The following is a 25,554-nucleotide window of genomic DNA, read 5'->3' as shown; positions in this document are numbered from 1 at the left end:
GCTTGCTGTAGCTGTTGTTTGTTTAGTGTTTTTTCCTGAACTAGTTCTATACAGTGTGTATTTTCTGTTGTGTGTGGCCACTTAAGTCTCTACTCAGTTTAGTGGTCAGCTAATTATGGACAGAGATTTCCTTAAATGCCTGGAAGCAAAAAGTCTCCTAGTCTTTTGCAGGTGCTGTGTTTTGGGCACACCTTCAGTGCTCATCCAGACAGCTCACAAGTCTGCCTTGACCTTTTCTTCCCACTTGCGCAGAGTGTCAAGCTCTGCCAGAGAAGAGGGCATGGGCCTTCTTGGGTTTCCTGGGCTTGAGCACAGCCTTCTGAGGCAGATTCGCAGGGTCTTCTAGATTCCCAAGAGTATGGTTGAGCTTTTCAAAACCCTCAGCTTTTCCTTTTAAGATTTTTGGTTAGCCTATTGTTTGCCTCAGCTGTTTTCCATCACCACAGGCAGCGGAACTCTTAAAACACTTGCCCGTAAATGTTTTAGCCAAATGTTTTCCCTCTCACAAGGCTTTCACACTGGGCCACTGATAAAGACAGGCCTTTCCAATTGGATCTTCCAGGGAACCAGCAGACAGGTCAAAGAATGGCAATTCTTTGGGAATGAGGTCTGTTCTGCTCCCTTCAGTACCAGGAATGCAGACTGTTATTTCAAGGCTACCACTGAGCTGGAGAGGAGGATGGGACTAAGGTAAATTAAAATGCTACCCTGCTCCTTGTTCTTACTGAGATTCAGCTGTTTCTATTGCATAAACACTCCCTGGGGTGCTTGCTCTAAGCCTTTGGTTAATTTTCAAAGTTCTGAAAAAGTTAATTCTGACGATTTTTGTCAGTTTTTTAATTGCTTTTATGGAGGAGTGAACTTTCAGAGATCTATACTGTGCCATTTCCACTGGTGATCACCTACTCTTTTCTTTTTGAAGTTGCTGTGAAACCTATTTAGCAGTGTTGGAGTCATGTCTACACATACCAGACATCCTGTCAGTTTAGATCAGTGAGACTAATGTAACACTGACTTTGGCTACAAGACACAACCACCAGTATCTCATTATCCCTTAAAGGTGCAGAGGAATTTCCAAAACAAAATTGATTTTTACCTCACAATCTATTAATAAGGGTGAACTATAACCTTAAATTAAACTGTAAGTGGGAGGGTGCTCCAAAGTTAAAATTGTCATAATCTCCAATTAAGTATCAAACATGTCACTCCAGGCCAATGCTGTCATTGATCCATTCACTCAGTAAATCTCTATTGAATAGCTGGTGTCAATTATAGTGGCTGCCATCTAGAAGAGGTGAGGGAGGCGACAGGGTGGCCCAGTGCCTCACAGACCTCAAAGGAAGGGGCCTGCCATATCCCTCACAGACCCCCTGAATGAGGTGGCATTTGGGCTGAATGGGTTTGGGCAAAACCATTTGACATATATTCCTGACTCAGGGTTTTTATCCTTGCTCTTCTTTCCTCCTGGAACTTTCTTGCTTCACATACCTGGATCCCTTCTCTTCATTCAGATCTCAATACAGAGAGGCCCTCCTTGAGTATCCAATAAAAGCAGTCTCTTTCCCCATGACTACCCCCACTGCCTTCTAATTATCTTCCTAGACTTTGTGGTCATCGAAAAATACCTTATTTACTTGCTTATTTATTGTCTGCTCCTTGCTTTCTGTCCCCACATCCACTTGAATACAAACCCCCGAGGACAAGGCACCTCACTGCCTTATTTATTCTTTTGTTCCCAGTGCTCAGACCAGTCCTGCACCTGGTTGGTACTCAATCAGTATTTGTTGAGTGAATGAATAAACCGGTAGAAGACACATGTTAGGAAGTGCTCCCTCATTGCCCAGGTTTCTTTGCCTCATTTGTACCCCTGCCCCATGCCCTGCATACACCCACCCCGACTCTGGGCCAGGCTTGGTTGACTGAGGGAACAGGGCAATTTTTCAGTCTCATGAGCTGCATTACAGAGCAAGGCCCTGCATATGTATAGAGGGATTGAGAGGACTCTGGGCCTGTTCTCCTCTCTGTGGTTGGAGCTGCCCTTCGTTGTCATCAGTGAGGACAGGGTCCAGAGAACTTTGAACCGAAAGGTTCTCAGCTCTTCTTTCCTGGATGATGTGGGCTAGCACTTTGAAGCAAACAGCCCAGAGAGAAAAATCACCTACTCATTTTTCTATTTTCAAGTATTAAACATTGTCTTAGGGACTTCCCTGGTGACGCAGTGGTAAAGAATCCGCCTGCCAATACCGGGGACACAGGTTCAAGCCCTGGTCTGGGAAGATCCCACATGCCACGGAGCATCTAAGCCTGTGTGCCACAACTACTGAGCCTGTGCTCTAGAGTCCATGAGCCACAACTACTGAAGCCTGCACACCTAGAGCCCATGCTCTGCAACAAGAGAAGCCACTGCAATAAGAAGCCTGCGCACTGCAACAAAGAGTAGCTCCCTGCTTGCCACAACTAGAGAAAGCCCATGCTCAGCAACAAAGACCAACGCAGCCAAAAATAAATAATAAATTTATTTTTAGAAAGGATAAGAAAACATTGTCTTATTATTTTTTTAAATTTAAATTAATGAAATAATAGAAGAGCTGCCAAATTAGCAATGACTGGAAAAGAGGTGGCTTAGAAGGCCTGTGAGTAAAACAATACAAACATGCATGGGGAGGAATTATACCTTCTTACCAACTTGTCAGAAAAAAAGAACCAGACTGATTCCTGAGAGTAGACAAATATCTCTTATAAAGAGACCCAGAAGAAGAATGTCATCCTATCACAAAAGCAAAATTTCTCAAGGAGTCAGTGGAGGTTGTATGTGTTTGTTCCTCTGTGTGTGTGTGTGTGTGTGTGTGTGTGTGTGTGTGTGTGTGTGACTTTATGTGGTTGCTTGTGTGTGTGCTTGTGTATGTTTTTGTGTAGGTAATTGCCTGCAGTACTTCCCAGACCTCATAAGTACGGTTCCACCTCTCCAATGTCATTACTCGATACTTCTCTACATGTTCTGGAATAGGGCCCAAACCCATAGAGGTGAATGTGTTGAGTTGACAGAGGCACCAAAGAGCTTTCTAGATGGGGTTCAGAGGTACCCTGGAAAGGGATTTCATGTCATGAACACCTCTCATGTCTGAGACATGAAACATGATTTGAGGAAGAAGGAAATGGCAAAGCAGGAAGGATGGGTGTCACCTGGGAAAAGCCAGCCTTTGGGAGGAGGCTTCTCTAAGGTCCAGCACATGGAGCAGTACACAGGCCACTTTGCAAAGTCAAGATGTGGAATTTGTTTGTAAATCGAATGGGCGATGGCAGAGTTATAGGTGATGGATGCTGCAGTGTGGCCTGTGCAATCAGGTATAGGGAGTGCATTATTAAACGTGTAAACAAAGGTGAAACCATAGATGAAATTTATCTTGATTTCAGGAAAGCTGTCTCTCCTCTCCTCACAGCATTCTGATTTACAGGCAGTCAGCAGAGCCCAGGAAGTACAAGCTATTGAAATTAATTCAAATTGTTGTATCCAGAGAGTGTGAAGAAAGAAATGGTTTTGGTATAAAGCTCAATACCAGAGGACCAGTCTGCCACCTCCACTTGACAGGGATGGATGGGAGCTTGCTGAGCAAGACATTCCCAGGCTAGGGAGAGACTGCAGCTGAGCTGCACAGCAGGGACAGGGCAGAAAAGGACTGAGATCTATGAAAACACAGACAGAGACAAAGACTGAGATCTTTGGCCGCTGCAACAAACATCACCTCGTTAGTTTGACCACAGCACACTGAAATCCCTGAGGAGAACTGGGTCCAGACACTGAAAGGTTAAGAGGATAAAATTGGCTGCTCCAGGGTAATGAGTGTAATCACAATGAGTGTTATGAGGAAACAGAGATAGTGAGCTTTCCCAACATTCTTCAACATAGTCAAATTTTAAACTTGAATCTCCAAGTCTAGGCTTTTTCATTTTCCCCTCGAAGACATATTCTCTAATGGGAGGTCTCTGAGACACTACTTGTCAAGAGTAAATCTCATCTGTCCTGTCTCTCTATTGCTCCTTGGTGCAGGCAGGATTTGAGGTGCTATGATTCCCAGAGCTCAACCCCAAAGGCTGTGTACCATGAAGGCACATCCTGAGAAGGTCACAACCCCTTTCCCCCGGCCTTGGTTGCTGTCTATTTGGATGGAGCAGACAGGCCAAGGAGACAACGGTTTCTACAATGCTATAAAATAGCAGCCACTGGGGACATGGTGCTAGGAGGCCAGTGGGTTTGGGGCACAGGGAAGGTTCATGAATCTTTGCTTTGGGAGAACGTCAGATCTAAGGCCTTAGATAATGGGCTCAGGCAGCCTAAGCAATCTTGTGCTGGGAGAGGCACTTCTAATTACAAAAGTGGGGGTGGCAAGGGAGTTGCTCCCTGTCTGGGGAAGACAGAGGTCAAAGTCAAGGGCCTTTTCCCATACATGGGGATACTGAATGTCAGTGTCCCTATTTCCTCCTGTTTTACATTCAAATGAATGATACGGGGTTTTCTCTAACCAGGGGCTGTGGTCAATACAGCTTTTTCTCCCTGACTGACTTTTTCTACCAAACCAGTTCTGCTCTGATCTGGTCAAGATGGGTTAAGATGTTTGCTGGGCTGTTAAAACTACAGTCTACAACTTGTGGGTCTTTGTGACAGCAAAGGAATTGTCCAAGGGTTTGATGTTACTGCTTAAAACAAGAAGTGAAACTAGGTTGGGGCTGAACCTAGATACAGAGCAAAGGAGCTACTCTTAAGACTCAGAGAAACAGATGACAAAGGCACATTTTAAATGATAACCCATCGTGGGGATGTGCTCCCTACAGAGCACATGACCATGCCTGTATACTCGCAAACACAGGCATTGTTAAAGGAGATGTGCCTGGTGGCAGTAATACTAATTTTAATTGAGAAGAGGGTTCACACAGATATATAGAGATGGAAATGGGTATATATCCATCTATAGTCATATAGATATAGTTACTCATGGGTATATAGACATAAATAGATGTCCATAGCTGTTGCTTTCTTTGTACTCATGGTTAGTCTAAAAGATCACACTGGTCAGAATGGCCATCATCAAAAAATCTAGAAACAATAAATGCTGGAGAGGGTGTGGAGAAAAGGGAACACTCTTGCACTGTTGGTGGGAATGTAAATTGATACAACCACTATGGAGAACAGTATGGAGGTTCCTTAAAAAACTGAAAATAGAACTACCATACCACCCAGCAATCCCGCTACTGGGCATATACCCTGAGAAAAACATAATTCAAAAAGAGACAGGTACCACGATGTTCACTGCTGCACTATTTACAATAACCAGGACATGGAAGTAACCTAAGTGTCCTTTGACAGATTAATAGATAAAGAAGATGTGGCACATATATACAATGGAATAGTACTCAGCCATAAAAAGAAACGAAATTGAGTTATTTGTGGTGAGGTGGATGGACCTAGAGTCTGTCAGACAGAGCGAAGTAAGTCAGAAAGAGAAAAACAAATACTGTATGTTAACACATATATATGGAATCTAAGAAAAAAAAAAGGTCATGAAGAACCTAGGGGTAAGACGGGAATAAAGACACAGACCTACTAGAGCATGGACTTGAGGATATGGGGAGGGGGTGGGGTAGGCTGTGACGAGGTGAGAGAGTGGCATGGACATATATACACTACCAAGCATAAAGTGGATAGCTAGTGGGAAGAAGCTGCGTAGCACAGGGAGATCAGCTAGGTGGTTTGTGACCGACTAGAGGGGTGGGATAGGGAGGGTGGGAGGGAGGGAGATGCAGGAGAGAAGAGATATGGGAACATGTGTATATGTATAACTGATTCACTTTGTTATAAAGCAGAAACTAACACACCATTGTAAAACAATTATACTCCAAAAAGGTTGTTAAAAAAAAAAGCATCATTTGAAAAATAAAAACTCATCTTAAGCTAGTTATTTAACTTCATGTACTCCAAGTATTTATAGTTAGAGTATTTTTTAAATGTCTAATTTACTCAGCAACAGAAGGGGAGCTTATTCTTTCCTTCTTGTCTGTCTTCTTTTACCCGTTACCATCCTGAAAGTTCAGGAATCTTCAGTAGGTCACATGGGAAATGACCCTGCCTGTGGCCTTGTCTATATGTGACTGAAATTTCTATACCTTCCCAATGCTCCCATCTGCACACATTTATGGATACTTGTTGTGTTTTGAGGCCTGGTGGGTCAACCAGGATATACCAGGTTATCCGGTCCAGGGCCATATAAAAGATTTGACCTTCTGAGACATCTTTTGTGAGCTCACAGAGAGACAAAGGCTAATGGAGGTGTGTAATGTGTCATCCACCATGTGTGTGTTGGCATCCTGGGGAGATAACAGGGCTTCCAAGTGCCAAGAGCTGGGCCTGGGCAGGGCTTGAACTGCAGTGGTGATGCTGTGGGATCTGTAGTTACTTTTGCATTGAAGACCTTCTCTTTCAGTGATGTCACTTCATTTGCAATTATAATTATTTCCCTGAAAACCAGGGGCCTAGGCTTTTATTTTATGAAGTAATAAAACTAATTAACCACAACAAATCCTGTCTATGCTTAGTTTGCTCAGGATGACATCTTGTGTATTAGTTTATCTCTCAGTTGGATCCTCTTGGCTGCAATCCCGAGGGCCCAAGCTGGACTGCTCCAGCCCTGACCAGAACGAAGGTGAGACAAATACTGCATTCAAGGTAAAAGTCTGCTTCAACCCACTGACTATTCACAGAGCTGTGCCCTGGCTGAAGCTATCAGGTTTGCATCTTGAAGCCAATAGCAGAGTTCTGGGTGCTACATCTGGGAATAAAGAACAGTGCTTGACACATAAGACACCAGGGTGTAATCTAGGGCATGGATAAAGAATTCAAGGCCTTGCTTAAACCCAAGAAGAAAGAGAACATGGCCACCAGCCAGGCAGACTCACCACAGACTCTCATTGCTTTTGACGAGTCTTGCCTTCAGGCTTCACATAAGGGCATTGGGAAGAAATCACCTAGTGCAAGTATAAACTCCTGGGCACTTTTGCCTAGGGTAGTTCCTGGGGCCAAAAGAAATGCAGTAAGAATTAAGGTGACTGATAAAATGGAGCCTGCTATGTAAATTAAAAGCAGAAAGTGTATTTTAATTAGACTTGGCTACTGCTTTTACTTGATTTCCAAATATTAAAATTCCCCTTTCATTTCTTGTGTGAGTAATCCTGGCCCTGATTAATTGGAAACACTAGGTCCTTGCTACTACCACATATTATCCCTGGAGGGGACTGTGCTTCAGTGACAAATGTTAAAAGAATGTGCTGCATTCTCCCTCCTTGGCATAGAAAATAAAGAGGGGAAATCATTTATTCCAGGCCTCAGCAAGCAGCCTTAGGGGATCTCCAAGGCCTGGCTCTGATTCAAAGTAAGTGATGGTAGCAGTGGTGCCTTACTTAACTGGCAGACAGAACCACTGCCCTCTCATTCCATTAGCCAAGGCAGAAACATCAAACTTTTATGGAATCCATTCCAGCTGAAAAAACAGACTTCTTTATCATTGCAGCAAGAGCACTGGGAATTATTTTTCCTCTGGAAAATTAATAACTTGAATGCTCCAGGTGGATAATTCAGGATGTTCATTTTAGATGCCAAAATAGTTGAATTTTTACCCTGAGGAGAGGGAAACTGAAGTTAGAGGACTCTATTGGTTTCCTGGGGTGCTTAACAAGCGAGGCTCTCTCAGCATGTGCTAAAATGCTTTGTACTTTTGAGATGTTATGGGTCAGGTAACGGGTAATTCCCTTGTCCTACTTTTACTTCCAAAAAATGTCTGTCTTTGGAGGTCCAGTTCATAAAAACTAACTTCTTGTGTTCCTTCGTAAGCTTTTTTTTTTTTTTTTTTTGGCAGTACGCGGGCCTCTCACTGTTGTGGCCTCTCCCGTTGCGGAGCACAGGCTCCGGACGCACAGGCCCAGCAGCCATGGCTCACGGGCCCAACCGCTCCGCGGCATGTGGGATCTTCCTGGACCGGGGCGCGAACCCGTGTCCCCTGCATCGGCAGGCAGACTCTCAGCCACTGCGCCAGCAGGGAAGCCCTTGAAAGCCTATTTTCTAAGGTAAGATGTCTTGTTTGCTTCTTAAAGTTAAGGTGAATCCCATAATTTAAAAAAATCTTATTCAAATAACCATTTAGTCAAAGTTGTGGTGAAATGTATACAGGTTGCTATGGTTACCAGATGAGTTTTGTATGACAGCCTTCTGGGTTACCTCCCGAAGTGATGGTTACTTGATTACTCCATTCAGTGCTGGGCAAATGGGCCAAAATGTTAGCTTTTAGCCTCTTTCATGTTATTTGGAATGTGGAAACATCTCCACAGGATTGTAAATATTTTATTTACCTCATTGATTCTTAGAGAAAACGATAGACTCTATTTTCCTCTTCTTTGGGAGCAAATGTTTAGAAGAGATCTTTCACTTCTGGCTTTTCACAGAATGCAGATTAATTAACCCAGGGACAGGGTGTGACTGCTCCAGCATTTTTAAATGAGGTGAATCCTGTTGGATAAGATAGTTCTCCAAAGGAGAGCTCACAGGCCTGATAAAGGGGTACCCTGGGGGGCCAACAGCATCTACTAAGCAGGATTTCCAGAGGACTGATGGTGAGTCTCTGGGGCTAAAAAGAGGTCTGGTCAGTCTTAACATCTCTAGCTCCAAGGATAGATCTGCTGTTAGCATCTGCAGGATCTGCCCTCTCAGACAAGGATCCTTGGTGTTTGTACTATCCATATTTGTTACATGGGGCCTCCTGGCCTCCAAGTTCCCTTCTTGTGCAACAATATCATGCTTTCGCTTTGAGGAGTCACATCTCAGTCCTTAAGGGCAGTCTTTTTTTTTTTCCTTAAGGGCAGTCTTGGTGGGGCTCTCAGTCAAGAAGCACTGCCCTTCCCAGGCCGGTGAGTGGGCTCTGCGTACATCATGGATTTTCAGCCTCAGTTTTGTGAGCTTCATCATGTAGTCTCAATAGATCTTTTTTTGTTTCTGTTTAAATTGGCCACAGTTTCTATTTTTACAACCTTATAATCCTTACTGAATCATGGTCTTTCATTTTGATGACTACTGGAACTTTTCTGTGTGTAGCCATAAAGTAATTTTGATTTTAAAAGAAACTCCCCAGAACTTAAATACCCAAGCATGTCTTCTTTAAAGGTTTATAAGTTCTGAAGTGTTGCATAATCTATCATTGGCTCTTATAGCAGACACTACAGGTGGTCTATCAATACCCTTATAATTTCCGCATCTTCATTTTCAGGTTTGTTTAGGTGCTTATTTTTCTCCATAACGTCATTTACTTGGGGAAGGAACCCTTTTGCTGTTTCCACTGAATGAACTTCACTAGTCTAGGGCAATCATGCTAATTCCATTCCCTTTGCTAGTGTCAGGCTTAAGAAGGGCAGGGGTTATACATATGGACAGTGGGGTGTGAAAGAATGATGGTGGCTGGCAGGCATCTAGAAAAGGGCTTCTTGGCTCTTAAGAACAGACATATTAAAGAAATAGGTCCTTGAGCACTGGAGTGTGACATCCTTGAGCATTGGAGTGTGAGCATTGTGATGCCTGAAGCAGATACAGCCATCTTGGCATGAAAAAGGGAGCCAGCTGAAGTCAACTCCAATAAAATGAGAATGGCAGAATATTAAGGTGGAGAGAACACAGGTCCTTGATAATACTATAATTCATTTGAATTATACAACTTAGAAAGTGCCCTGCCCCATTCTGCTCGTGGCATAAGACAGCAGTTCCCTTATTGTTTAAGCTACATGATTTGGGTTCTCTCTTATTTGTAGCCCAAAACATTCTAACAGATTTAGCATCAAACTTAAGTACATCACTGCCTATTGGTCATTTTTGGGCCTTTGATCCTTGAAGATAAATGTGCACCTTTTGAGAGAGGATTTAATATTGAGAAACAATCAAAAATGAGGTTATCTAAACTGAATAATATTGTGTTTGATTTAACAGAAGAATTAACTATGGAATAATATATTGGTTTCTTTATGAGGCTAAAAGCTGGCCTGGAATCTGTCAAGAGAAGAGGTCCTAACATATCACGTAAAAAGGCCACACCTTTGGAACAAGTTCTCACGGTGACATCTCTGAAGGACAGCACTCATTGACTATCTACTTTTTTATATTTGTTAAGAACCAAACACATTAATAGACTCTGTATACACATCTTCTATTATATGTCATCTTCCTTCAATTCTTTAAAAACTGAGTTATACTGGGGTTTGTTTTGGGGACAATAACTGAGTCAAGAGCCCATATTCAAGTTATTTCTGGGAGGATCATATGGTGCAGATATATGGCATGGCTGGAAATGTTGGGTCCCTCCTCATGCACCAATTTTAACACCTGGTGGCATACCAATTGAGAGCATTAGGCTTCAGAATTGAACAGTAGGTGATGGAGCAAGAATTAAAACTTAATCTGATTGGATGACCTTGGAGAACCCCTAAAGCCTCATTTCTCTCATCTATAAAATGAGATAATAATAGACAGTAGTTGGGAGAACTCAATGGAAATATATAAAAAGCATTTAGGAACGTGGCTTTCTCCTAGGAGGCATTCAGCATTAATCACTATTGCAGTCAACCCAGGGACTGCCTGGGAAGTGTCTGTGCTTATAGAAAGAGCAAAGTGAACAGCTGTTAGAGACCATTCCACTAACTCCCACTGCCACTGATTTCCCTTGCCATTTGTACTTCTTTTAAGGAGGCCAAAGCCCATTGACTACTTCTGCAATGGATACTTCTGATAGTGTCAGAGAACTTAAATGCAAATTGTTATAACATTCTTTGAGGTCATGGATGCCTCAGAATCTGAGAACTACTGTATCAGGATCCTGTTTGGATTCCTGGGCCCCTCTGAAACCTACCAAATCACTATTTCAGGAGTGGGACTCAGGAATGTGCATTTACCAAACTCTCCTGGTTATTTTTATGCATGGTAAATTACATAGACTACCAGATTAAGAACCCTTGTTTAGAAGGATACAGACAAACAGCAACAGCAGCTAATGGAGCACTTAACTAGATCCCAGGCCTTGCCTTAAGCACTTTACACGTGTTATCTTGGTGAAATCCCATTAACACCTCTGTGGAATATATCCTAGTTATCCCACACAGGATTTGTAAGTTACCTGTACAAACAAGGAGACAGATTCAGAGAGGCCCAAGGGAAAGCAACCTGCCTCCAAAGCCAGACAGTGCTACAGTGACCTCTGGGCTAATTAGTGTCATAGAGCTCTTTGTTGTTCTCTTGGGCATCAAAATGTCCTAGACTAACAGAGCTTTTGGAGGGGAATGGAGAGAAGGAGGGACAGTCAACTTCTGGGTCTTAGGTCCTACACCCAGGAGTTTTGCCCTTTATTTATATAGTCAGAATCATATGGAGTTAAGAACACAGACAGACTGGGTTCAAATCCAGGGTCTGCCACTTACTAGCTGAATGACCATGGGTGGGTGACTTAACCTAGCTGGGCCTCAGTTCTCCATTTGTAAAATGAAGATAACAATAGTACCTACCTTGTAGGATTGTTATGAGAATTAAATTAGCTAATATTTATAAATTGCTAAGAGCAGTGTTTGCCACAGAGTATGGGAGTGTGTCAAATGAATAAAACAAATTCTGCAAACTCACCAAGCCTCAATAATTCCAGCTATGGATGGAGAGTGTGATTTGGAAACATGACTGGCTTTTTCCCAAGAACAGGGTGACTCCTGCCTTGACCCTGGTTGGCGCTGTGCTATTTGCACATCCATGGGCTCTCTCTACCACCAGGGCCTGGAACACATACCCGCTTCCATGTCCTAAGCAGACAGCACACAGAGGTCAGGTCAGGAGTGAAGGTGTCCTTTTTCCGTGGAGCTGGCTGCAAGCCATGTCGTTATAAGACATATAAGAGGAGGGACAGTGACATCAGAAGCAGAGCCTCACAACTGGGGGGGAAGGATTGGAAAGTCTCAGAAAGGTGGTGAATATCAGAAAATGGCTTTAAGTTCTCTGCACACCTGACTCCATGTAGCATTCGACAAACTCCAGATGCAGTATGGAGGGCAGGCATCATCGACTGCCCACAGAGGGTGTGCTGGGCCTCCCTGGGGGAGGGGGCTTTGTTCTTGTGTTTAAAAATCACTGCAGTCTTCGATAGGGTGATGAGATACAGATGTATGTGCTCAAATATGTACCTTTGGTGTTCAGTGAGTGCTAAGGATGGTGGGGCTCAGGATGAGGGCTCCTATCAGGTTTCCTGTAGGAGGCATATTGCAGTTTCTGAGTGCATTCTATAAACCCGTCTGACTGAGTCGAAGGGGAGAGCTGGCCTCTTTTGGATTTTGTCTTGGGATTGCTCTGTTAATTGTTTTAACGTGACTGGGTCTTTTACTTGTTTCTTACATCCCTTTTCTGATTACTTAAAGTACAAATATCCATAGGGACTTAAAGCTTATTTATAGCTATAGAAAAGGTTTTGAATTATTCTGTTTCCTATCTGTAGAGCTGCTAAGTATCAGGACTTTTTTATTCATGTATTCATTCTTTCATTCATGTGGACACACATTCAACTCACCATTATTTGTTCTTTCAGTGCATAACATCACCCAACCCTCTGCTCTCTCTTGTTTGGGTTGTGATAGAGAGAGACAGTCTGGAACAATCTTTGCCCTCAAGGAGATGTGCTCCTGTGAGGGGAATCAGTGTGTGTGACTAATGAACATACAGAGTTGAACGTGATGTTGGAGGGCAGACAATGGCCTTCATAACTAGTTCCAATCATTTTGGTCTCACCTACAGAGTTGCTCTTCAGAGAGAACCTTCCTGGCCAGTTCATAATTCACACCACTCCCCCCATCCCATTGCACCCTGTTTAATTTTCTTTAGAGCACTTATGGCAATGTGAAATAATCTTTTTATTTGCTTATTGTCCATCTTCCCTAGTTAGCATTCAAACTGCATGAGAGCAGGATCACCATCCATGAATCCATGACTTCACAGCACATATAACTGTGCTTGACAGAGTTCAATAAATATTAGCTGAATGACTGAAGACAGGTTTATGTTTCCTTTATGAGATTTCCAAAAGCAAAAGTAAAAATCCCAGCCACTGTCCAGGAGGAGAAACATTATTTCTCAGCAAAAAGCCCTTTTAACCACTGGTCCATTATTCACATCAGCAAAAAGGGGCCCACATTGTGGTGGCTGCAGCAGATGACCAACATCTTATGTCAAGCTGCGTTTTCTCACAATTGCTGCACAGTCCTCATTGGTCCTGTATGCAGATCCCAAGTGCAGCTGGGGGTGCTGATGGCAACACATCACGCTGATGTCTAGTCCCTGACCTGAAGACTCTCTCAACTTACTTAGGCACAATTTATAATCGCAGAACTGGAGATCTGTCATTTAAAATAGCTTCTTGTCACATATTGGCCAGTACAAGCACTGGACAATGACCATGCCCGTAAGTGAAAACGGGCAGAGAAAGTCAGCTATTGGGTGGAATTTAAGCAGCAGGGAGACCTGAGATTGGCTGTATCCATTACCACACTGTTGGTAGGAGCAGGCATGGGAGGCGGGATTTAAGATTACCGAGAAATCGAGGGATATTAAGGCAAAAGACATTCCTTTAACTGTTAGCAAAATATTGCTGTATCCTTTTTCCTTGGGAGCCAAGGATATGCCCCTAATTACACATGCAGAGTAAGTATGACATCCTGGGCCTGTTGACTGGCACAGCCAAGCCTTTGGATGTGGGTCTATGTGGACACATGTACTGAGCTTTGGAAATGGGCTTTGGGGAATGCTGGTGAGAGAGTGAGGCTGAAGGAAGGAGAGGGAGGGCTGGCAGATGACCCACGAAGGGGTGTTTTCTAAAGTTTCAAAGAAAGGTTCTGTCCTGCTGTGTCTCCATTCCTGGGGGAGATGGGTTCCATATTCTTACAGTCTTCCAGTAGCATGTTCCTGTCCACAAAAGTCACCCATCATGTGGATTCTGTCTTTGGTCACAAATTCTATTCACTTCATATGGTGGTAGTGGGGGCTGTCTATGTAAGGTTTCAACTCCTTTTGGTGTAAAATAATGGGAACAACATCATCATATTATTGAGAAAGCTGACAAAGTATGTGGAAAGTTCTCTGCACAAAGATAGTGAAGAGAAAAGAGCTCAATAAACATTTCTTCCTGTTAATAGTATTTCATTTGAAAAAAAATCACTGCAAGAGAAAAAGAGTTTCAATGGGTTAGATAAGTTTCCAGATGTAAGATGCTATGACTTTAAAGTACAAGACATGTTGGTAAAAGAGCTTGACAGAATTTCATGTTTGGGTCCTGGAGTGAGTTTGTGAAACAAGAAGTTTACCAAGATGACGCATCAGTGTCAACCTAGTATTCCACTGTGTGTTTCAATGCAGGGTGAATCTGAAGGCACTTATTTTAGGCTGGGTTCTCCCAGTCATGGACCCTGAAACAAGGATTTTAGTGCAAGTAACTTATATGGGAGGTGATTCCAGAAAGCGCAGTTGAGAAGGGAGAAAAGAGATAGAGGAGGGAAGAAACAGTACAGCGTGTGCTGAAGAGCAGGGGACTGCTGTGGATAGCTGGGGCTCAAGGCTGTTGAGGGCTTTGGAAAAAGTATAGAATACATGCCTCAGAGTGATGCCTCCTGAGGGATACGCAGCTCTTTATTCCATTCCTCTATGAGAAATCTGGGGTATTTATCCTTCAGTCTTGTCTATCCTTGGCTCATGGTTTTGCTGAGGGCAGCAGATCCTCAACACTTCCTGTCTTCCTTGCTTAGGGCCCAGAGACGACTTAGTCAGCTCTTGGGTGAACATTCTCAAGTGCTCACAGTAGGAAGCTCTCAGCACAGTAGGAAGCCCGGTTACCGCGGGGAACTGGACGGGGCACCTACAAAGTCTCTAGAGGGCTCAACATCTTCTGTGGTCTAGGTTGCTCCCCATGACCCGGGGCTGTATTTGCATCCCCATTTCAATAGTATCAGGATGAAGTAGAAACATTCAAAGGCCATTTCAGAATGGTGAGCTCAGCAGCTGGAATGACTTGGACTACATCTCATTGAAAGAGCACCTACTCTGACCGAGCCTAGGTCAGGACACATCAGAGAACAAAAATCTTGGGGCTGATTCTCTTTAGACCCATTTGGGTCATGCATCCACATCTGCACCAACCATGTGACCAGATGGGTGGAAAACTTGATTGGCTAGGCCTGGGTCTTATGCCTAAATTAGAAATTAGTGGGGTCACACCCTGTCCTCACCATTTCCCCAAAACTGAGAGTAGGGAGGCATGGTTTTTCTAAAAGAAAACTGAGGTACTGCTACCAGGAGAGGGAAAATTGAGACTAGGCAGGCAAAAGCTATGGATATCCACTCATCTGTTAGATGGATATATGCCATCACTTTTAGGATAGAGAGTTTTTACAGATGCAGATACCACAGCTCAGGCAAGTTCAGAGATGTGCCTAAGGTCTCACAGGTAGTAAGAAGTGGAGCTGAGGCTGGAACTCAGAGCTGAAGTTGGAGCAAAGCCTCTGCTGCAACCGTGAAACATACAGTCTCCAAAATATAGCCAGAATTTGAGGTGGAAAACAATAGAGTCATTCAAAGGAAGCATTATCATTTCCACGGAGACTAAGCAGTGAGGTCCAGGCAGGTATATGTTGGTTGATCCTCTACTAATGTGAAATAAGAAGAAGAATGGAGGGGTTGCATTCCCCTGAGTCTGGCTTCTTTAGAGGTTGACTTAAGCTCTTGAGTTGATAGCAACTCGAGCAGGCTTACTTCTGTGCTTCCTTCTCTGGCAACCTTTTATTATTTTATTTTTTGAAATTTTGTTTATTTTTAACATCTCTATTGGAGTATAATTGCTTTACAATGGTGTGTTAGTTTCTGCTGTATAACAAAGTGAATCAGCTATATGTATATATATGTCCCCATATCTCTTCCCTCTTGCACCTCACTCCCACCCTCCCTTTCCCACCCCTCTAGGTGGTCACAAAGCACCGAGCTGATCTCCCTGTGCTATGTGGCTGCTTCCCACTAGCTATCTAGTTTACATTTGGTAGTGTATATAAGTCCATGCCACTTTCTCACTTCGTCCCAGCTTACCCTTTCCCCTCCCCATATCCTCAAGTTCATTCTCTACGTCTGTGTCTTTATTCCTGTCCTGCCCCTAGGTTTTTCAGAACCATATATATATTTTTAGTTTCCATATATATGTGTAGCATACGGTATTTGTCTTTCTCTTTCTGACTTACTTCACTCTGTATGACAGACTCTAGGTCCATCCACCTCACTAGAAATGACTCAATTTTGTTTCTTTTTATGGCTGAGAAATATTCCATTGTATATATGTGCCACATCTTCTTTATCCATTCATCTATCAATAGACACTTAGGTTGCTTCCATGTCCTGGCTATTGTAAATAGAGCTGCAATGAACATTGTGGTACATGACTGTTTTTGAATTATGGTTGTCTCAGGGTATATGCCCAGTAGTGGGATTGCTGGGTTGTATGGTAGTTCTATGTTTAGTATTTTATGGAACCTCCATACTGTTCTCCATAGTGGCTGTGCCAATTCACATTCCCATCAGCAGTGCAAGAGGGTTCCCTTTTCTCCACACCTTCTCCAGCATGTACTGTTTGTAGATTTTTTGATGATGGCCATTCTGACTGGTGTGAGGTGATACCTCACTGGAGTTTTGATTTGTCTTTCTCTAATGATTAGTGATGTTGAGCATCCTTTCATGTGTTTGTTGTCAATCTGTGTATCTTCTTTGGAGAAATGTCTGTTTAGATCTTCTGCCCAGTTTTGGATTGTGTTGTTTGTTCTTTTGACATTGAGCTGCATGAGCTGCTTATAAATTTTGTAGATTAATCCTTTGTCAGTTGCTTCATTTGCAAATATTTTCTCCCATCCTGAGGGCTGTCTTTTCCTCTTGTTTATGTTTTCCTTTGCTGTGCAAAAAATTTTAAGTTTCATTAGGTCTCATTTGTTTATTTTTGTTTTTGTTTCCATTTCTCTAGGAGGTGGGTCAGAAAGGATCTTGCTGTGATTTACGTCATAGAGTGTTCTGCCTATGTTTTGAGTGTGTTATTTTGTGGGCTGGGTAGAGGAAGCACCTGGGGGAGTAGATGTTCTTCTCTGCTGGTCAGGGGTCTGTGTGAGAAAGAAGGAGTTGAAGTAGGATCTCACCACTTGTGATTGTGCTGACAGAATGGAGAGAAGATTCTAGTCTGCTAAGAAGGAAAGGGAGACTAGAAATCTAGGAAAGGGTCACAGAAAGAGGGTGCACTCAAGACACTCTAGTTGATGTCAGTTTTGTTGAAGTCTGTACTCCTTGGCACTGTGGGTCCACTTTCCCTGGCATGGAAGGAAATCTTCGAGTGTCTGGTTTTGGTGACTGAGCCATCAAGCAAGCCTAGAGTGAGCCTCTGTGGTTTTGTGTGGGATCCTGGATTATCTGCAGCTCTCAAACCTGCCTTCCTGATAAGAGGAGTAATGCATGAGAAATATGATTGGGAAGAAAACTTCAGAGTCTGAACAGTTTGGTGCAAATGCTCAGGTTCTCTCCCTGCCATATGTTTAGACTGGACTGACGGGGAGTGATTTTGGCAAATACATAAATCACTGAAACGTGATTATGTGGCCTTTAAAACTCCTCAGCTTGAAGGATTCAGTTCTTCTGGGTAGAAAGAAATGGAAACAGTTTATGAAAGCACAGTGAGATGACAATGCTGATTTTTCCCCTCCAATCACCTTAATGGTTATAAAACATGACTTAATAAAGGTCTCTCTTTGGTTTGTAGCAGGCTGGAAATGAAATGTAGCAGAGGTAAGGGACAAAAACCCAAGGGTGGTGCCTGTTATGTTAAAACCCAGAACTACTGTGATTGGCACCAGTGGCCCAGGAGATCTGACTGCTAGAGTTGAAAATGGAATAGGTTTCTACCTGAAAAGGACCAGGTTCCCAGGAGGTAATGAGACAATCTATTATGGGTCATTCTAGGCTCTGAAACTATCTCTCCATCTTGCAGCAATGGCAGAACATTTCACAATCAGAAATGCTTACGGTTCTCAAAATTTTCATATGCAACTCTTTGGCATGTTAGTGGAATATTTGCAGCTGCTGAAATTGCTACCTTTTTTCTTATAAGACAAGAATCTCAGAACATTGGTTTCCTTGGTCAGAGACATCTCAGCTCTGGAGACCCAGTGTGAATCACCTAAGAATATGCTGCATTCACATTTTCCTTGGACTTTTATTGCTTCCCTTGGGCTGTCTGAGAGCAAGACAGAAGCAGGGGAGGTGAGTGCTTATGTCAGCATGGGTGGCCCTGTGTCTGAGCCCACCAGTCAGCCTGAGAAGGATTCAAAAACATCTGGTGGGACAAGTTCATGGAACTCTCTACACTTAGCACAGCACAGCTAATTAGTCCTGGACGCCCAAGGCCTCGGCTGATTTGGCACCCCCCGTGTGCCACAACTTTTGAAAATGTGCTGTGTTAGAGAGGACTGCTGATTACCAGTAACTTGAACCCATCGCCAACTGGCCTAACCAGAAAAGCCATTTATTGGCTTACATAACTGAAAAATCCTAGGACTGGGGTGCAGGGCATCTTATAACATCCTGCCATCCCCCAGTACGTGGACTGAGAGCAGAAGAGGGGGTGTCTCCAAGAAAAGTTACCAGGAGCCGGGGGTGGGTGCTGCACAAGCAGGAGCAGATGTTCCAGGCTCCTGCTTGGCAGGTGGAGTCGGCTCTGTCTGATGCCCAGGTCTGTTTTCTTAGGCTCTGCACCAACTGCCTTCTGAGGCATGGCTCCTGCCAGCTCTTTTGTGTCTCTCCTGGAGGGTAAGATTTTGCCCACCAGCATTTGTGAACTTTACAGCTTGCCACACATTTAACTTATTCTTTTTCATTCTCAGAAACATAGTATGAGATATTGTTATTGTTCCCAGTTTACAGAAGAGAAAAACTGAGGCCCTGACCAGTTCAATGATTTTGCTCTTTTCATTTTAGTTCAGCTCTAATGTGAGGGATGAAGGAAGCTGAACTGCGACTAAAAGTGAGCTATTCCAACCTGTTTAAAAACAAGTTAGGAAAATCTGTTCAGAGAATGTGCCCTTAAATCCTCCCAGCTTCTTCATCCCACTTTCCCCTGGAACTCCCCTAACAGCAGAGCCTGGCGGCATGATGATGATCCAAGCCCTGCCTCATTCCTTAGAGCCTTTCTTTGGGAAATCTGACTGAGACAGGGAGCGGCCTGGCCAGATGAGTCTTGAGTGTGTGTAGTCACTTCACCAGCTGTAGCTCACGTTGCAGGAAGCAGCGTCCAGCAGTCAGCCTCCCACACATGTGCCTACCTTCTGGGCAGTGTTCCTGGGAGGCGGCTGCAGAGCTGGGCTGTGAGTGAAGCACGGATCTCCAGAGGGGCCTGCAGAAGGACCTCAGAGAGCTCCTGGGCCAGGAGTTGGGCTCCTGCTCTGTGCCTTGACCTGTGTGTCCACTGTTTGGGATATGGGATGGGAGAAGACTCTGTCCCCTCAATCCCAAAAGTTTTTCAGTCAGTTAACAAACATTCCAGAGACAAAGCAGGTTTCCCATAAATATGACCAGAGGTTCATGTATGGGGCTAGGCAGAGAAGTCCAGCCCCAAATGTTTAGGTTTTAAAAGTTTAAACGTTAAAAGTTTAACTGAGAGAGAGCAAAAGCCACAGTGAGAGTCAGAGAGAGCAGTTCAAATAATATTGACACTTGTGCCAGTGACTCCCAGGGAGTATTTGCCCAAATGAAGCAAGGGAAAGAGCTATGGACCTACTAACTATTTCCCTGCTCAGGTTGGTCTCAGGTGCCTATAGATATGAGCATCTCACATCACTGATTGTGACTCTGGTAATTAATGACACAATTTTCCATGAGACATGGTTAATAGAACACAAGACAACTGAGGGAGCAGATCTGTCCTGGTGCTGGACGGAAGGCTGACTGGGAGTGTGTGGTGATCTCCTGCACAACATCTTTCTAAGAGAGTTTCAAGATTAATTTTGACCATCCATGGTTTTTCTTTTTGCATCAACTTTAAAACCCAACAATATGGAGAAGCCAAAGAGGCATCTCCATTCAGTGTCACGGCATGTGGAAGCCATCCTTTGTGAAGCCTTCCCAGCCCACCTCTCCTCCGTGGACATCAGCAACAGTCATAGCAGTTTGATGCACTTTGCAGCCTTTGTCTCCAACAGTCCCCACTCCCAGGCTGGAATGAACTACCCTGAAGAGAAACACCACAACATGAGGGTTCATAAAATGATAAATATTATCATCTTCAAGGCATGAGCTGAGCCTTGAAGAGTGGATAGGGCTGAGGTTGGTGGGGAAGATCAGGGAGAATGTTGGGCTCCTGCCCTTCCCTATGTTCTCTGCTCTGTGCCTGGAGACTCAACAAGTCTAAGATTGCTGCCCACTGGGTCCCTCAACATGGGTGCCAGGACATCCCTAAACTCTCTCCTGACACTCAAGTCAAATCTTCTATCAGCCCTTACCTCAATGCTGGCACTAAGCAGCTTCGTTTTGTGGATGAATGAGAAATTCTCACTCTGGGTGATAAAGAAATATGCAGGCTTCTCTCATACCCACCTATCTGCCAGGGTGGATGGAGGGTGAGATGGTGGGAGGTGAGTATTGTGGTGTATGCACATGCAACAGTTTCATAATGAAGGAGGTGCCAAGATTGGATGGGCTTTTAAATGACTGACATGAAAAGCCTACTTGGAGAAGTTGGACATTTGTGTATTGTCAGCTTTCTGCATGGAGTTGTTCAGCTGGTATTTGTTCATGGACATATTTAAGCCCAACTCTGTGGAGATGATTAATAGTCCTTAATTAATAGTGAGGTGTAGCTGGGGTGGAAGCAGCCCATGGACCACAGGCTCAGGCCATCTTCCTACCCACATTTGCCAGCCAATTTCTCCTTTACTATTTCTTGGCTTTGCATCCTGATCAGACTTCCTCCCTTCACTCCTTGCTGTGTGTTTCCTTCTCATCTGCCCTTCTGGATCAGGGAGACATGCAGACATGGAGGGTCAAAATGTACACCCCCCCCACACCCTACACATGTGGGCTTAGCAAGCAGAATGGCAGAGTGAGACAATACACATCTGGCACAGGGTACCTACTCCATACACTCGGTCCATTATTTCTGGTTGTCACATTTTACGCATCCTGCCAAAGTTCGTTATTATTTTATAACCCTAGGCTTAACTGGTAAATCTTTGTTGGCAGTGAAAAGCAGTGTGATGCAAAGGAAAGGACAGTGGATGGAGAATCAGGAGACCTGGAGTCTCACCTAATCACACCTACTGGCTGTGTGACCTTGAGCAAGACACCAAGTCTCTCTAGGTTGAAAATTCCACATAATAGAAATGCTCCATTAGAGAAATGAACTAAATGTTTTCAAGGTCTTCTTCAGGGGTGACATTTAATGGCTCTATAAGAGTGACTATAAAAATCAGACTGTCTCTGTACGTGAAGAGGTGTGGTACCCCGTGGGATTTCTGCTCGCATACTAAGGGCCAGTTTCTGGCTGGCTGAGTTATCTCCTCAACCATCTGGCCCATTACAGTTTCACCATTTGTCACTCTGCCATATTGCCATGGCCTCAACCTATGATTGAATCAAGGCATCATTCTTTAAAACAGATTAGAAATCTTTGCCTGGGAATTAAGTCAACAGAGAAAATTGTATTGGTTCAATGAGATGTGATTCAAGAACATGCAAATGGTGACATTTTTAGCTTGGCTCACATACAGCTTTACAAGCTCAGCTCGTTAAAAGAAGATCAAATAAAATGTAGACTTATTGATTTAACCAACTACAATAAGCTAAAGCAGACTTTCTGAAAGTCAGTTAAGAATGAAACCCTGGCCTGTTCCCCAACCCACAGACGTGGAAGGGAAATGGTGACATGCGTGTTGTTCAGCAGACTGTCTGTATCCTCCTCACTAGCTTCTAGCTGCAGCACCTGGTTGTTTATGAATGCCAGTCCTTTGTGAACTGGTGAAAAGTCAGGAAGGGCTGACATCTGAGGGTACCCAGTTCCCTGGAATGTAGCACATCACAGTTGACCTAAGAGCTACTATTAAACTTTGTGTTAAGGGTGTACCTGGGGAAGAGAAACTGAAGACATTAAATTTTAGAGCTGGCTATGCATGCAACTGCCAAACTCTCCAGCCCTTCCCGTGGTGCGTTTCCTGTGATCCTCCAAGCCTGAAGAAGCCATTCAACCTTTGTTACTGGGAAGCTTCCAATCAGTTTGGTTTAAGCAATTGGTTATGCCCCAGCAGCTGATAAAGCATTTTTTCAGTGCCCAGCAGTCATCCTTGATGTCTCTCCCTCACCCACAGCATCCCCGCCATCAGCCAGGACCACAGGCTTAACTCATATTCAGATTTTCTTCACTTTTCTCTCCTTTATAAAAAGCTTTACTGAGATATAATTTATATACTACACAATTCACTCAGAGTATACAATTAAATGGTTTTTGTTATTATTAATTTTTTAAAATCGTGGTAAAATATATACCATAAAATCATTTATTTTAATACAATTGTTGGGTAAAGCCACTAGTAACAGCAAGATTATAATGCAAAAACTACAAGAGATTTTGTAAGGCTTGCAGACAAAAATGGATAGCTTCAAAGGGATAAGAAAACTACAATTCCAGCTGCTGTCCTTAGTGCCAGAATCAGTGTGATTAAACACCTTTGAAATTATGGAGAATGGCTCTGATTTTGTTCAATGCTTAGCACATTTTAAGTTGACATTTAATATGTTTTTATATATAAGTGGGTATAATTTTGTTAATAAAAATATTAAATATTATATACGATGAAACCTACAAGTGGAAAAAATATTTTGATTTGATATAACTAAGTTGAAATACTTTACTGAATAAATCCTGTAAATTTTATCCATGTCAATTTTATCCAGTATCTCTTGAAAATTTTCGTAGTCCTGCAAAATACTTAAATTGCTTTTAAAATAATCAAGGTCACAAATTTATATGGCACCTTCTCTTTGGAATTCAGAAAATGTCCAAAGTGTCCTGTTTCTAACTCTGAACTTCAGCCTTAAAATAAATATAAAATGAGGAAAGAAAAAAAAATTTGCCATTTTAACCATTTTAAGTGTACAATTCAGTGGCATTAATTACATTCACAATGTTGTGCCACCATGTATTTTTTTCCCCAAACTTTTTCATCACCCCAAACAGAAGCTCTGTAATCAATAACTCCCCATTCTCCCTGGTAATCTCTAATCTACTTTCTGTCTCTACTAACTTGCCTGTTCTAAGTGTTTACTTCATATAAATGGAATTATACAATATTTCTTCTTTTGTGTCTAGCTCATTTCACTTAGCGGAAGGTTTTCAAGGCTCATCCATGCTGTAGTCTGTGTCAGAACTTCATGCCTCACTTCTCTATTAGTCACTACTTCTACTGCTCGCTGCCCAGCCAGCGTGCCTGCTCCTCTGCATGACAGAAAGCCTTTGTGGCAGATGCACTCAGTGTCCCACCCACATGCCCTGGTTTCTCTTTGCAGAGCCCACTCGGCTTACAGACACATCAGGCCAGAAGTGCTGGGAATTAACCACTGTTATCACAATACTCTAGCTCTCTCAAACCTTGGTGGGATAATCTGAGATGCATGTCTACACTGCCTTCCAAAGTTCCCAGTGGCATCAGGATCCAGTTATCCACAGTGGTGACCTGCTTGAGAACACGCCCTGGATTGGCTGCCTCTCCTTCCCTATCTCACTTCTCCCCTTTCCTACCAGTTTTCTGATATCACCTCCCAAATAAACTACTTTCACTTCATCAAAGTCTACTGCTAGGAAATGTAAATGAAGACAGCCTCCTATCCCAGCTTTCTGATTTCACTCTCATCTAAAATCCATGCTTCACGAAGCAGCTGGAGTACTCTTCTAAAGTACAAATTACAGCATGTCACCGTTCTGCTTAAAATTGCCCCACACACTGAGAATAAAATCCAGATACCTTACTGAGGTGGACTAGACATACAGAGTGACATCCTGACCACGTCCTGGGCCTCCATGCTCCCCATGCTTCCGTGATGCCAACTCTCTCTCTGTTCCCTCTCCTCACAGGGTCTTTATAGCTCATGCTCTGACCTTTTGTCTTCTCTTGCCTGAGCCAGAAAAGAGAGATAGATACTAAAAATACTTAACAACCAGTACAGCTGGGCTGACCAGTCAGGAAGGACAGTGGTGTGGACAACACTGACGTCTATGCCCCCAGCTGCAGCCTTATTTCATTCGAGCCTCAGATTAAATGTCTCCCCGCTCAGAGAGCATTCCCTGACCAACCACTCTAAAGTGCCTTCCCCCCATAAACCTCTCTCTTTCATCATATCACCTCGTTTTAATCTCCATAATGCTTGTCACTATCTACAATTATTTTTATTTTTAAAATTTAATTTTTGCCTATTTAACGTAACCCCAACTAGAATGTAAGCTCCAGGAGGGCAGAGACCTTGCTGTTTTTTTCACTGCTGGGTTTCTGGAGCCTGACCCAAGCTTGTCACATGGTGGGTGTTCAAAAAATATATGCTGGATGAGTAACTGAACGGATGGGTGTCAGGTTCCCTGAAATAAAGAAACCCATAACCTCAGCAAGTGGTAGGCTTACCAGGACAGAGTCTAGATCCCATTACAGAGGCCACCTGGAGAAGACCTAGGGGCCTGCAAGCTGTCCAAAGATGGAGGTGAGGGGAAGAGTGTGGACCCACGTGCAGCTGGTTCTGAGAGGTGGGTGAGCATTAGAAATGGTGTGCTCAGGGCCCTGGTGACCTCAGAGAGTGGTGACAGGAGCAATGGCAGGGAAGTCATGTTGCAAAGGAACAGGGAGGAAGGAGAGTGGAGGAAGCAGGTGTGACCAGGGGAGGAATACGCAATATAGGAGGAGTTGGTGGAGGTGCCTGAGGGAGGAGGCTTCTTTGTGGCCTGCAGAAATGGTAAGATGGGGAGAAGCAGAGACTGAAGGTGCAAGAGAGTGGAGACTGAGGTGAGGGAGGCCTGGTGAAGTGAGAGGGTGGGACCAGGGCCTCAAAGGGTAGGGTTTACTCTGGACCAGAAAAGGGACATTTTTCCCTAGGAGATGGGAAGAAAGGAGGAAAAGTTGGGTAGAGAAAAAGGACGTTTGTGTGGTAGAGAGAGGAGGGAAGGTGATCTCAGGGTCCTTAGAGTTAAAGGGGGCAGAGTTGGTGGGGGGTGGTCCTGAGGGCAGAAGGGGACTCTTCTTTAAGCTGATCCACCAGGGAAAGACATGAATGTGTGGGGTTTTCAGCTCTTCCCTGAGAGTGGAGAGGCTGGGCCCCTCTCTCCTCTCACCTGGAACACCAACCACAGTGATTTACACCACTGGAAATGAAACTGCCCAGTGAGGCCTCTTTGTTGGGTGGGGGTC

Source organism: Aethalodelphis obliquidens, unplaced genomic scaffold, assembly GCF_003676395.1.
Source record: "Aethalodelphis obliquidens isolate GAN/ISIS:26980383/991018 unplaced genomic scaffold, ASM367639v1 scaffold75, whole genome shotgun sequence".
Classification (NCBI taxonomy): Eukaryota; Metazoa; Chordata; class Mammalia; order Artiodactyla; family Delphinidae; genus Aethalodelphis; species Aethalodelphis obliquidens.
The sequence above is the reverse complement of the archived record's forward strand: the minus strand, read 5'-3'. Positions refer to the sequence as shown.